Below are 15369 nucleotides of genomic sequence, written 5' to 3' on the forward strand. Positions count from 1 at the left end.
CTTTCTCTCTTTCTCTCTCTCTCTCTCTCTTTCTCTCTTTCTCTCTTTCTCTCTTTCTCTCTTTCTCTCTTTCTCTCTTTCTCTCTTTCTCTCTTTCTCTCTTTCTCTCTTTCTCTCTTTCTCTTTCTTTCTCTCTTTCTCTCTTTCTCTTTCTTTCTCTTTCTTTCTCTTTCTTTCTCTTTCTTTCTCTTTCTTTCTCTTTCTTTCTCTTTCTTTCTCTCTTTCTTTCTCTTTCTCTCTTTCTCTCTTTCTCTTATTTTCAGTTAAAAGCTATCATCTGTGTGCATTCAGAGGTTGTTTGTATTCATTTTGTTTTCCCATTTTTATTGGTTTGATTCCTAAATGTTATCAGTGAGTTAGAGCTGAGCTCTTTTAATTCAAATGGCATAATGCCCAATCCTCTGAGATTAGCTGGCAAGTGATTTTGGGCATGGTGCCACCTGGCATTTCTCAGAAAGGGGCTGCTAATGAAACACCGGAAAAAAATAAGATTGTTCCAGACATGCAAAACCCTGAAGTTGCAGGGAGTGAGGAGTGACAGAGCTTTCACAAACACACCCAATATTCTGTGGCACGACTCGGAAACTACTCAGGAAATACCATCCTAATACCTCTGCATAAAATTGATATTGAAGTGAACAAGTCTGAGTACAAATGAATTTTTCTTTTCTGAAGTTTGTCACTGATTTTTGGCACTTGCACTCAAGATTGGGTTGTCTTCAGTGCAGCTTTTTAGGACCTGCAGTTTTGTTCTCCTCTGATTTGCCTCATCATGGTGCAGCACCGCAGTTTCCCACAGCACCAATCTTAAGGCTGAAGATCATATCCTTCCTGGGTCCTCAGTTACAATAAATAGAGGCAGGCTTCTTTGGGATCCTGTCTTGGATCTGAAGAAAGTTTGTTAGCTGCAAGAGACTTTCAATGCAGTGTTTCCAATTTAGTGACTGACATTTTCTGATTATAACTTTTGTTTCATCAGAAAACCTCCAAAAAAGCTCAGTGCCTGGATAAATAGGTCCCAAGACATTTAGGGCTTTATAGGTCTAGACTAACATCTTAAAACTAGCAGGCTGCCCAAGCAGATTATGCATCATGGATTTAATATGCTCATGAACTAAAGTGCCACTTAACAAACAAGTTGCCAAATTCTACATCATCTAAGTTTTCTGTACACACTTGAGAGGTTGTCTTATATATGGCATATGATAGTAGGCTGTAGGGCACTTATTTGCATAAAAAGCCTTGCCAAGAGCAATGAAAACAAAACTATACAGTAAGAAAGTGTTCCTCAGTCAAAAGAATAAGGATATTGTTGGGGTTTTTTTTCTGAAAGTCTTTTGCCCCTTCAGCTTTATTGCCTGCTTTCTGTATGAAAGATTAGTAGTGATTGCAGACCAGGAACATTACTGAGGCAACCTTGAGCAACTGGCTATTTCTTCATGGTTTTCCTTCTCTAGCTGACAGTAATAATATATATTACATTTCTTCTAAGAAGCCACATTTTCCTGTTTTCTGAATGTAATAGAATATAATCAGATGTGCAAACCCTATTGTTTTCTTGCTGGAGCTGTCTTCTGTACTCATCTTTTGTCATCATTGTTATTTTCCAGTGTCTCTGTATAGGCTTTAGAAATAATAATAGGGTGGGAATTGAGGGAGGCAAAGGGGTCAGATCCATACTAGCCCTTGGAACATAGTGATTCTCAAAGGCAATGGCACAACATCTTTGACTTAAGAGAAGCAGAGATTTTTCATTCTCAGTTTACTGTCCCAGCTTTTACCTTGGCCTCAAACTCCCAGGACACTTCTGATTCCTGAAGTGAGAAAGACGGGGACTTACTTGTTTACTCTGATGTCTGGACTAACCAGCCTGTGCTGTTGAGTGAAAGTATGATGATATCGTTCATAATGGTTTTTTATACAGTTTTCCAAAGGGGAAAAAAGTAACATACGAGACAGCAAACCATGCAGCAAACAGTTGAGTGTTTGCCAGGAATAGTGGACAGATCTTGAATTCCTGCAGCACATATGACACTTTTTGAACCGTATTTTTTTGAATCTAGGAAGCCTAGATAGAAGACAGGATTTGGTCCTTTTAATGTTCTTGTAGGTCTTAGCTGTTAACTTGCTTCTAGTTTCATAGTTACAGACTTGTGTCAGTGTGATTAATGAGCAATGGAAAGTATGCAAAAAAGAAAAAAATAAGAGGAACAGTGAAAGGTCTTCCTTCTGCAAGAGACAAGAAGTAAAAAGGCAATATATACAGAGTTTGTGCTCGGTAATCACAGAAAGAACAGTTTTTACACTCCAGTTTCAAGATCTGATTCCAAGCTCCATTGACTTGGTGTGCTTATACTAAGTGAATTTGTGAATTCATGGATTTTATGCTACTATGCTTTTCCTAAAACTGAGAATTAAAAAAAATCCACATTAAGTAGCTGAATGCGTTTAATGTGTGCTGTAGTGTATGCATTTTGCATGGGGAAGCACTTTGCACAGCAGCTGGCTGTGTTTATGGTACAAATGACAATTCAATCCATGTAGCAGTCAAGCTTTTCTTATCACATGGAGCCTCTTAAAAAGAAGCTATTGTATTTATATGTGTCGAACATGTATATTGTATATGTGGGTATACATCATGTGTGTTAATATATATCATATACATGTGTGTATAGATATTCTTCTGATTAATTAGATAAGTAGAGAGAGAGGTAGAGCTCTTTACAGCCAGTGACTGAGTTAATAACAAACAGAGAAAGATTTAGTATAGCTGAATGCTTTCGTGTGGCTTTGGTCAAATTACTTAGAGGTGGAAATAATCAGCGGTTGAATTAAGCGGGAGGCCTGATGCACACTGGAAAACCTCCATCGTCTGTCAGATGTTTTACAACTGTGATGAATGAGTTTGGATAAATAATGCAAACATGTGTTAAACAAGTTCAGGCCGGGTTCCACATGGTATGGTAAACAGAAATTGTGCTGGAGGAATGTCTGAAAATATAAATGTGTGGTAGGGTGGTGTGGTTGGAGCACTGTGAGGATAGCCTTTCTTTTTACCCTGCAAACTTGCTTGGAGGCTGCCCTGGTCCAGCAGAGGATGGGGCCATATGGAAAGGAACCCCAAAGCCTGAGTGACTTTTCATTTAAATTATTTGTTGATGAGGAGCTGTTGAGGGGGAAACTTAGGCAGGAAATCATTCCAAGTGAGGCTAGGAATGCTTCAAGGTCTCTCTTACCTCTGTCTCTGCAGACAGAGAGAGAGGTGAAGAGCTGATGCTCCAATGGGCAGCACACCATTGCTTGGAGAGGCATCAGCCAGCTTTTGTTTCAAAAGGGAAAATGTGTTGCCAGAGCAGTGGGTGGATTTATGTACCAGCTTCTCTCCGGCTGCAAATGCACTTAACTGAGCTCACTGATTTTCAAACAGAGAAGCATCTGGCACAGAGGTGTATAGTTGTTGTGTTTGTTAATGGGGGTGAAATGATTGTTCTGATATTGGTTTTGTATTCCTTCTCAAAGATCCAATCATACTGTTCTGGACCCTACAAGCATAGTGCATCATCTTGTTTCTGGGAAATCTAGGATATTTTTCAGCCATGAAAATGGGGGAGAATTTCCAAAAGGAAAATTTCTACCTGATGAACAAGGTCGTTTATCAGTAATTTCCTGATTTTAATACATGTAGCTTTGGACACCTCTCTTCACCCTAATCATGGAACTTGGAAATGGTATTTGGAAAATAGAGACGTACCCTACTTTTGCATAATTTTTTTATGGATGGAAATACTGAGGTACTTCTGCTGTTAAATCTTTGCAGTCTGATGCACAGGTCCTTAAGAGAGTACAAAGGTGTCTCCACTTCTGAAAAAGCCTTTGTATTCCCAACAGTCTGAATTATAACAAAAGATAGTAAGTGAAGGACAAAGAGATTGCTCTGGAGTGCAGGACAGCAGCAGTTCTCTCTTGCAGGGCTGCTGTGTGCAGCATGTGAAGCTCGAGACTCTTGGCTGCCCCAGGGTGTCACCTTCCTTCCTTCCTCCTGTGTTAAGCTGCTCACGGTGCCTGTGCCACGTTCCTGGGATGCCTGTTCCTGTCCCTGCTGCTGTAAGACATGGGACAGCAGATGGAGCACGGATGTGCCAGCCTCCTGCACCCCCTGTGCGCCAGTGTGACCCAGGAGATGGCAAGGCACAGGGGGCAGCAGCAGTAGGAATGCTGGGAAGTGAGTTGTCCAGCAGATAGCAGGGATCTCCAAGCCTCCCCAGCCTACTGAAGGAGGACTGGCCATGTGCTTGATCTGGCATCTGCATCAGATGAGAGTCATGCATTGGCATGGATTTAGCCTGAGATCTTAGTGGTTCTGTTCCAGTTTATTTGTGGGGTTTGCTTTTCAGTTGCCAAAATAGTGTGCTTTTCATATGTCCCAGCAATTTCAGAATGATGGGAAACTTGCTGACCCTGAATTACTTTGACATCTGCTAAAAGTATTTGTGCTGCAGTCTTTCCTTCTGCACATCTGATATTTCTTCATTCTTCCTCTGTTGCAAATCCATCTCTGTAAATTTAATTTCTGTTAATTTAACTATATCCTTCAAGTATTCTTGAAGCATCCTTCCAAAAAACTCTAAAATGCATCAAGACACATGGGAAAAGGCAGTTTAAGTTATTAAACAAAGCTGGTTAACAAGCTTATTGTTTTTGACTGAGATCACGTCTGCTAGGAACTATGAGACTATTACTTAAGGGATTGTTCTTTTTGTGTGACTGTTACACTAAAACAAAACCAAATCTTTGTCTGTTGAAATGCTCTTTCTCCTCTATACTCAAAATCAGTAAAGCCTTAGTTGTATTGCTGTGTCTGGGTTTACACATTTAAAGATGTGAATTGATTAGAGGATATCACAAGAGCAGAAAGGTGTAGAAAAGATAAATTACAAATAAAGTTCTTAACATAAGGAAGAGGCTGTTATATTGAGATATTGCAAGAGTTTCAGATTGAGGAGGTCTGTATATTGAACTTAAATTTAAAAAAAATGTTTTAGAAATCAATATTATCATCACTAAATGTAATGAAAATTTGAAATAAATATCCTGAAGATGCTATGGCATTTACAGTGGCATTCTTTGCTTATTCTCTTTTTAAATTAATTTTGGGATAAAAGAATCATAAAGATGAAGCCCCACTGGATTCAGGTGTCACCTCTAGAAGCTTTCCAGATGGGATCTTTGTGATTGTGTGCATGATGTTTCTGGGGGTTGCTGAAGTACAATTAAATACTAATCCTCAATATTGAAAGTGTGTCACAATCACAGGCACATCTACTGGGTTTTGTGTTTGAGGATTTTGTGGTGGATTCTTGGTCTTGGCCACTTCAAATGGTCAAAAAAAAACCCCTAACACTGAGTTGGAACCTGTTGTCTCCAGCAGTGTGGCTGTGAGACTGGGAAGCACATAGGCAATGCAGGCTCAGGTATTTAAAAATGCAGGCTCAGGTATTTAAAAATGCACACACTATTTTAATTGCTAGCAGCAATCTGAGGAGAAGCAGCTTTATCAGGTTTTCAACATGAACTGCTGCTGCTGCTCCTCTTTTGCCTGTTGCCTTGCTATCAGATGTGTGGTTTCATACTTGCTTTCCAAATTTCTGAACAAATTGATGCTTCAATGCAGGCAGTTAATTAGGAGGCTGCATCCTCTGAAGTGAAAGGACTAATTAAGTTCTGATGCACTTGTTGAGGCTGAACTTAGGATCATTGCAACAACTTGGTCTTGGAGAGAGCATCTGACATATTTTGTCATGTATTATGCAACAGAAAAACTTGATATGAGCTTTAAAGCTCAGGAGCTCTTTCAGGTTCTTGGCACACAGCTGTGATGTCTTTGTGCTCAGACGCTTTGCCTTTTGCCAAGCTGTCAGCACAGATAAGGCATCCATAATTCAAGGAATAGTGAGGGTGTGCCCAAATTTTTTTACTTTTTTTGGTGATAGGTTGCTATAATTTTCTTGTTGCTCTTTGTTTACTAATACTGATTGAACATGCAGAGCAACATGTTGGCACTGTATTTAAAATGGAATAAACCCAGAAAACTCAAATCACGACTAGCATATTCTTATTAAATATTTCTAATCCAGGAGGCACTGGCTAATGTGCTTGTTCAAGCACAAATACACAGGTCAGCAACTCAGAGACTGAGTTGTGAACTGAAACAAACATTAAAGGTTGGTCTCCACATACTTTTTAAAATTATGGTTTAGCCTTAATCTTGCTACAGTAATCTCCAAAGAAGCAGTAAGTTCTTCTATATTATTTTCTTTTCTAGCAATTTTCCCCAGCCCCATTCTCTTGAATTATGTAACCTATATTTTAGCATAACAACTACTTTCCTGCTGTATTACTCTCTAGGGAACAATTTTGCATTAGCAGGGGGATGAACAAGATGACCTCTCAAGTCTTTTCCATCACCACTTGCTCTAATACAGTGCTGTAATATTTGACCTTGTTACACAGCCTTTTCCCTTTTGTAACCCTTTGACTTTTACAGAAGAGATGCCATAGCATTTTCCGGACATGCAGAAGTGCCCTCCTTTGAAGCTGTCAGCCCAAAGTACTGTTTCCTGCACTTCAGAACTAAAGAGCATATTAGTGCCTTTTGCATTCAAGTGGAGAGGACCTTTATCAATAAATCATTGTAGGGAAGTACACTATGGTGCCTGATCCATGGCTAGAATAAGTAGTCTGAAGAGGCAGAGGCTCTTTATTCTGTTAATATGTTGGAAAGGCTGTATCTTTTGAATATGTTTTTTTTATTTCAAGGACGGAAGGAAGACTGAGCTGATTGAGCAGTTTGTTCTGTGTGCATAGACCTCCATAGTGTCCCCCTGGGTTTGAAGTTATCAGTAGGCATCAGACTCACTGGGAAATGTAACTGTAACTGTAAAGAGGAATTCTGTATTCTAGTTTACAAAATCAGAAAGGATACGTGAGAGAACTAATTTGGAACTGGAAATAAAAGCTGTGGTGATAACCAGATGGGAAGTGGATTCAGAGCTGACTTGCTGTTCCAGTCACAGTGTTTGGCTCATAGAGGGCCGGAAAACTTTTTGTGGCACTGCCCTGCAATATTTTTCCCAGCCAGACACTGAAAGCCAGTTCTAAAAAAGCTCTTTTGGCAATGAACACTCCATGCATTTTCTTTATCTCTCCAGCTACAACTAATTTTAAAAGCCTGGGGGTATTCATCATGGAAATTTGCAAAGTATTCAAGTTTCTTGGGATCATTGCTCTTACTTTTTGTTTAGTGAAATGATTCCTTGTTGACACTGAGTTTTAATGTCCCACTCTGATTTTTACTTCATATGTTAGGTAGAACCTACTCTTGTACTCTCCTGCTGTTGGGCTTTCTTACTGCTTATGTCCTTTTTTCCACAGCAACAAAGACAACTGACACAGGTTTCTGCAGTAGAGAACTGGGAAATCAGTAGTGAGCAGAGACATATAAAACTAAGAAGAAAAGTACAAGCCCTTTTTGTCAGGCAGCTTCACCCTGATCTCAGCCCACATTGCCTTATATGTCCTTTCTTTTGCTTATGAGCAAGCAGGGCCTTAATATGCTAATTTAGAAATGGAAATAGTAAGAGGAAGTTTTGACACCATCAGTTTTTAGGATCTCTAGCGTAATGCAGTGCAGGATACACAGAGAGCCCCATCTTCCACAGCTTTAAATGCCTGGATCCAGCAAATGAAAACTAAGGTTTCCTTTTGCACTTAACTATATAAACACTTCCTGCATTTTAACATCTCCCTTTAGTGTAAATCATTGGCATTTGTTTGCTATAATGTGTGCAGATAGCACGACAAATGTTCTTCCTAGTTCCATGTGGATGTGTCTACAGAAGTAAAAGCATAGTAATTTAGAGCTCTGTAAAGGGGAAACTCTGGCTAATGGTTTATCCATGATACATAGTTTGCTTGAAACCAAGCAGAATATGAAGAAGTTTGGTAGAAATGGTTGAGATCACTATAGTCCTTTTATGCTACCAGAGTGGTTTTGGCTGAGGTAGAGTTAATTTTCTTCATAGTACCTAGTTTGGGAGAGACTTTTGGACTGTTTTGGATTTCTGCTGAAGACACTGTTGGTAATCCAGGGATGTGTTTGTTACTGCTGAGCAGCACTTACATGGAGTCAAGGGCTTTTCTGCTTCTTGTACCACCCCATCAGTGAGGGGGCTGGGGGTGCACAAGAAGTGACCTCAGCATACCAAAAAGGGACATTCCATGTCATAGGGCATCATGCTCAGCATATAAAGCTGGGGAAAGAAGGAGGAAGGGGGGAACATTGGGAATGAAGGTGTTTGTCTTCCCACTGTTAGGCATGATGAAGCCCTGCTTTCCTGGAGATGGCTGAACACCTGCCTGCCCATCAGAAGTGGTGAATGAATTCTTTGTTTGGCTTTGCTTGTGTGGGTGGCTTTTTCTTTACTATTAAACTATCTTTATCTCACCCACAGGTTTTCTCAGTTACACTTCCCATTCTCTCCCTCATCCCGCTTATGGGAGAGTGTCTGCCTGGGGCTTGGCTACCAGCTGGGGTTAAACCATGACAGTGGAGTACAATAAAGACTGGAAAGTCCCTTCTACCAGATATCTGCATAAAAACCTCCTTCTTTTAAATCCCGTGGAATTATTTAGATGTTACTGTAGTTTATGCCTCCAGCACTGACTAACACCTAGAACCAAGGGTAGGGGAGTCACCAGGACATTCAGGAATTATATGTTCAGAATGTAAAAGACCTGTTATTGCATATCTCTGATTCCTCATCCTCGGGGTCCTTGTAATCCTCTGGACTTTGCTTATATATTACTTATTTCCCACAATTGATTGAGTCTCATTTCATATCTCTTAGAAACACAGGAGCAAGACATGAGGGGGGACACTTGCACCTGTAGGAGCAGATACTTTTTTCAGTGGATTTAAATGTATAATCATTCTTGTGCTAACAGTCTTATGTTAACTCCCTTGTAACAGAAGTTAAGACATTTGGCATTTCAGAAAAATATTCAAAAAATATTAGCTCCACCCATCTTCCCAGAGTAGGAGTTTTGCCATGTGTACTCTCCCTGTGGAAATCCAGGGACTCTTTCAGCTGGGTACTTTTTGCAGTGTCAGGAGAGCAGACTTCTACTTTCAAAGAGGCAGAAAATCCCATGCGTGAGTGTATACAATTGCTCTGAAGTGCTGGCCAAATTGGGTATTTTTCATTCCCAGGGGAGATCCTGCCCTGGAGTTCTCCCTGCTTGTCAGTCCAAACCCACAGACTCCCTGGGGTTTGCAGGTGGCTCTTTGCACTCTTTACTTTGAGCCTTTGCCAACATGGCTTTAGGGTATGGGATAGGAAAGGGTGTCCAAGACTATTTTGTCTTTCCCTCCTCCCACTCCCCACCTGCAGGTCCTTTACAGAGAAAGGGAATAAGGATGCAGGCTTGAAGCTGAGCTCTTCTCATATGCAGCTGTAATAGGATCCTTTCCCGACAAAGGATCCCCCTCTCCCAGTGGGGGCAAAGGACCCTGCTCGCTGAGGGGACCCACTGTCCCAGATAATTAGCTAAGCAGCTGCTGTGTGTCTGAATGAAAAGGAGAGTAAGGGAGGGTTTTTCCCTGCCGGGGAGCTGGGGCGGCATTCCTTGGAGGCAGCCTGCACATTCCTCCAAAGCAGTCGGTGCTGACAGTGATGTGGGCTCGGCTTCCCAAAATTTGTACACGGCCGCTTGCTTTGCCCAAGGTCCTTTATTGTGAGAAAGCTCCTTTCCTCTGCTAAGTGCTAACCATTTATCCCTGGATAAGTGGGAGAATATGTAGCTTGAGTTCACATGTGACGTGTTTTACTAATTAATGCATTATCCATTTATCCAGACAAAATAAGATTGAATTCAGAGAGAAAAAAATGGAAATTTGTAATATGCAAAGCAAAGTAATCTCAGCAGAAGAGCAGCAATTGTGTTAATGTAATAGTGGGCAATATGCCTGTGAATGAATGCCTTCTTCGTGCGTTTTCTAGGGGGTCTGGGAAGAAAAGGAGAGTGCCTTGTCTGGCCAACACATTTATGACTAACTTTTGTGGACAAAAGCTAAACTAAGAGCCTATTCTTGGCACAGGACCAGGTCTTTTCTTAGAGAACTGCTTTAATTTGTTTGACATAAAGTGAAAGACTGGCACACTACGCTAATTAGTTTTATATACAGTTGTTTTATAGATCTGCAGCGCTGTATGTACCCATGAGCCTACTCGAGTGAAGTCTGCCGGGCTGGTTCCTGATGCCTGTTCACAGGACTGGACCCATTTGCCTGACTTGTTGCTGTATTGCTCAAATTTTTAGTTCTACAATTGTATACATTCATTCAGATAAAATAACATGCATTTAAAATTGGAATAGTTCAGTAATAAATTTAGAAGTGTGGCATGGGCATTCACAGAAGGAATGAATGCCAAAATTTCTTACCATTATAAACACTTATTTTGTTCTTTCAAGTTTTTTTTCCCCATCAGTGCTGCTGAAAAGCAGTTCATTTAAATTTTGAAAGCCTTTTAGTTTTATTAACATTTCATCCTAGTGAGCATTTAAAATAATATTTTACTCCTTGTTGCAGGGAGAGGAATTAAATTTTTTAGTTTCTAAAAAATTTAGAAATTTTTTAGAAAACTAAGTACTGCCTAATTTGCAGTAAGTACTTAGAAAACTAAGTATGGCCTAATTTGCAAGTGGCTACTGGAAGCCAGAGAATGTTGCTACTTCTGTCCAATGCCAGGTAAAAATGAATGGCAGGAAATGTTTCAAATGTCATTTAAGTGGATCTGCACCAGGTATCCTGCTAATGTAATCAAATGTGGAGTTAATCTCCCTTTTATGTTTTTGTAAGGAAAGGAGCTTCATCTTGAAATTATAGTTTAAAGAAAAGAGGCACGGATGGGAGACATGGAGGTCATTCAGGCAGCAGCAAGTGAAGCAGAGCAACTCCCATTTGTGCTCAGCCAGATGTTCACAAGCCTTTGCCAACAGCTCAAAGGCTGATGCTGTATAAATTACTATATCCCAGGGACTAATTCAATGGGTGTGATGGAAGAGGAAGGGAGGAGGATGGTACCCTCTCGGTCAGAGGTCAGGTGTAACACATGGGACTGAACCAAGCAATGTTCAGCCAGTTCCACTTTTTCTTTTATTACTGTGGATTGAAAACACTCTTTTTTTCCCTCATAGAAGGCAGAAGAAAAGTCATTACTTTATTTAAGAATATAAGGACAAATTGCTATTTTCGTTAAAAAGTCCCTTTTCCCAAGTAATCAAAAGAGGTGAAAACCAATGAAATTTGAACCTCTGACAATTATCTTTGAAAATACAGAATCCATTTGAAAGCTGCAAGTTGTCTAATAAAATATCTTTTAAGACTTCTCTTCCTTTCTGAAGAGATGTTGATTTCAAACCAATCTGCTTTCCCTCCACTGCTACATTTGTCCCAAATTTACCTATAGGAATCCCTTTTCCCTTAGCCTGAGTTATTTTTCACAATAGTAAACACAAGCAAAAAATAAAGAGTAACAAACAATATTTTTATTTTAGAGCATAATGGCTTCTCTTAACCAAAGTTCTGGTGTTGCAGGTTGCAACAGCAACCAAAATAGCCACTTGCAGGTTGCTACTTGTCACACATGTCTGGTCTACCACAAGTCTGGTTATCTGTGATTCTCTGCCTCTAGAAACAAGTGCTGAGATAAGGAAATCCTCTGTCTTCCAAGGATATACACCTCCCTGCTATGATGTGAAGGATAATTTAATAGATGTGACTCTTGGTTCTTGCAGTAAATAAAACTCAGGCCCATACCAGTACCTGGTTTTCTATCAGTTCCAAAAGAGTTTACTCTGATTTTGAATGTTTGAGATTGACAGAGCTGGTGCTTTTTAATTTCTTCAGGTATATTACATTCTACAGATTAAAGACAGGGTTTCCCAGGTAATGGAGTATCAACTCTGCATCCCAAACAGTTCTGCTCTATCAGTGGGAAGCCCATGGAGGGGCAGAGTGCCTTTTCTTTCATAGAATAAAGAAATAAGCAGTGCCCTCTAGTGTTAGTTAAGTCAGAGGGAGCCACAAGGAAAATTTTCTGTCATCTGCGTATATGCAATTAAAAATATTTTACAGCCACAGATGCAGCTCTTTATATCTTGAAGAAAGGTAGTAAAAGTGGCTACAATAGTGTCACTTATCAGGACACGGCTGTCAAAGCCACCATCATTAACAGTGTCAGGTATCACAAACTCCCTGACCTATGAACTCACTGACCTGTTTCATCTTACCTTGAAGTATATGAATGTAGAATGTCTCCAGCCTCTCCAGCCTGCACCTGGCCTGGGGAAGGACAGGAAGTGTGTTTTACCAAAGGACCAGAGAAGTTTCAGGGAGAGGTGTAGCAGCACATGTTCCTGCTTGAAATACAGAGGTTTGTTTTCTGGTGTACACATTCAAGCAGTCTTGGTGTACACATTCAAGCTTATCAGATACCTTATAACAAAGCAGTGAACTTGGGAATCTTTTGGACTGTCCTTGGAGCACGTCAGAATTTTCTGGGTTTGGTGATAGTAGCTGGCTAGACTCCTGTTTCAAAGCTGTAGGCATAATTTGTTTCAGTTACAGACAGCTCTGCCAGGGAGGTACTATGGGAATTAGTTACCTCTTTGCTATAACATGGAAAGTTATTTCTCAGTCTGCTTCAGAGGGAAACACTTTAAACTGCTTGTGTCAAACAAGCATTAAAAAGCATTTGCTATGTAGTTTCTGAATCATCTGCAGTGTGAAAACATTGTAAGCAAATGTGGCTTTTCCTCTCGCTCGTTTTTTTTTTTTTTTTAAGTTTGGTTTTCTGCCATAGGAAAAGAGCTCAGAACTGATTTCTGCTTTCAGTTCCTGCTGATGCATTTTTGTAGCCTCACTAGCAGTCTAGAGATTTCAAGATGAGCCTGAGGTCCCTGGGGTGCCAAAGTTACTGTTAACAAGTGGGAATTCTCTAAGACCTTGAGAACATCTTAGCAAGTGTCCCCCAGCTGTAACATTAAAAACAGCACACACAATAAAAGTACAAGCTTTTTTAAATGTCCATCCAGAGTAGCAGTAGTACCTTGGCTTATGCAGGCATTTCCTGCCCTGGGTGAGGTTCATCCTTGACTGAGGTTTTCAAAACCAAAACATCTTCTGATGTAGCATGGTCACCTCACTTTCCTCCTTGGGTTATGGCCAGTGAATGTTTCTGGTGGCTGCCAACACTGTAAGAAGTGGGTCTCAAGACTTATGCAGAGAGTGTGTTGCCTGTGTGTTAAGAGTAACAGGTGAAGATGCTGTGGACTTGTATGTTTGAGCCGAGTGAAAAAGATCAGCTCTGCGGGAGGAGGTACCTGCGAGTGTACATGGTCTCTGGTAGAAGATGTCAGAAGTGAGATGACTTACCTGGACTGTCTCTCCTCAGATGGATTTGCAATCCACCTCAAACATTTGTGACACGTGCCACAACTTGATACTTGTTGTCAAGCTTGATACTTGCAGTAGTTGTTGATTCTTAGCTCTATCCATAGACCCCTTTTTGAGCTGCAGTCAGTAACTTCTGTCCTCCTTGCTACAGACAAGCAGGGAGAGCATTGTTTGTGCTGACTGCCAAGGATGAGGTTATGCTCTGTGAAAACACCAAGGAGAAAAAACGTTCAACATTGTTCCTCTGAAATGTACCAAAAATCTTCATGCACCAATGAAACAACCAGTGTTATGGTATCATAACAATGGTTTGTTAGGACTTCACCCCAGGCTGGGATGATGATTTCTGTTCAAGACCAAGACCAACAGATGGCATTTGTTAGGACGTGGATATTTATGTACAAAGTTGCCAGGACTTTAAGAAGTGGTGCCGCTCTTAATTAAGATGATAACGCACTGCCTTGTTTGGAGACGTTCTGCTCATAATGATGCTGGTGAATTGTGAATAGAGGGAAATTAGTAATAACAAATGCCAGATGGAAGTAACTTTCAAAAAGAAATATTTTGTGTAATGTGGCATGTAAAGTTGACAGACCGGGTCTTAGAAGATCTTTATTATTCTTTAGGCTTTCCTGACAAAATTACTCTTTATCCTGCCAAGAAATGTGGTCCCACATGCCAGTGCATTTTTAAGTGAGAGTAATTAAAGTGTGCCTCTAAGTTTATAAGCTTGAAGTGAAATCTGTTTCTCCAATGTTTTGTCAAGAATCTATAAAAGTGCAAGAAAGGAGACAAACTTATAAAAACAATAGTTTTGCCAGTTCTGTACATTCTGCCTTTGAAATCAGAGGCAATTAGGGATGAACAAAACTACTTTCAAAGTTAAAAAAAATTAGCGTTAGTTCTGCTGACATTTTGCTTCAAATTTTTCCTTTGGTTGAAGATGACTTTTGGAATAAGAAATGCTTTTTTCCTAACATTAGACCCCACCTTCCTTGTTTGAAGTAAAAAATGATGACTGAGTTATAAATGCATTGAATCCTCAAATGCTAGTCCCCTTTTTGCAACTTCCTGACAGAGGAAAATAAAATTTAATTTGGTTTTGTAGTGTAAAGTAGTAATTGAAAGAGAAATAGACAAGGGAAAGTAAGATATAAGATGTTGGGGTTCGATATTTAGTTTTCTCATAAGATTATTATCATTCCCATGGGCATTCCATGAGCTTTGATCTCAAGACCTGCTGGCCACTACAGGCCACCGCTCTGTCGATTGAGGAGAGGGTGCTTTCATGATGATTTGTGGATGAGGCAAGTGTGTCATCTGAGGTGACCATGAAGATTTGATTTTCCTTTGTCATTGCTCTTGGATTACAGTAGTGTAATAAAATTAAATTTAGGACTGTAGATGTGTTGAATAAAGTCTCTTTCTATCAAATATGCCAAGCATGGTAGACCAGGAAGGTTTGAAGAGCTCACCTTCTGCTCTATCCTTGCACAGTCACAAATTTGCAACAACAGACTTGAGAGGCACAGTCCAAGACTTCTTCCCAAGGCACAAACATTGTAGCAGGGATTGTAGAAGGATAGCAGAGTTGCTTTTGTCTTTAAATTATTTCTGTGAGAATGCATTAGTAGGGGAATAAATGAAGTAATACATTTCAGTATTGGATGATGAAAAGAAGGCTTCTGGTTCATTTAGAAAAAGGTCAAGATCAGTTTTCAGGAGAATAAAACACTGTTTTGAATTATGCTAAGAACAGACTGTCCGACTATTTCTGGTATTAATGTTCATTTCTATTGGAGAAAGGATTTAACAATAGAAAGATGAGAACATGAGAAAAGAATGTCTAGAGG

The 15369-nt window shown here is 40.0% G+C and overlaps 1 protein-coding gene across 5 annotated transcripts in view; it reads left to right on the top strand.

Moving 5' to 3' along the window:
* FHOD3 (formin homology 2 domain containing 3) overlaps positions 1-15369 on the top strand; it is a 376643-nt gene that overhangs the window by 156073 nt on the left and 205201 nt on the right. The gene's annotated exons all lie outside the window — the stretch shown is intronic.

This window comes from Agelaius phoeniceus, chromosome 1 (genome assembly GCF_051311805.1).
Source record: "Agelaius phoeniceus isolate bAgePho1 chromosome 1, bAgePho1.hap1, whole genome shotgun sequence".
Taxonomy (NCBI): domain Eukaryota; kingdom Metazoa; phylum Chordata; class Aves; order Passeriformes; family Icteridae; genus Agelaius; species Agelaius phoeniceus.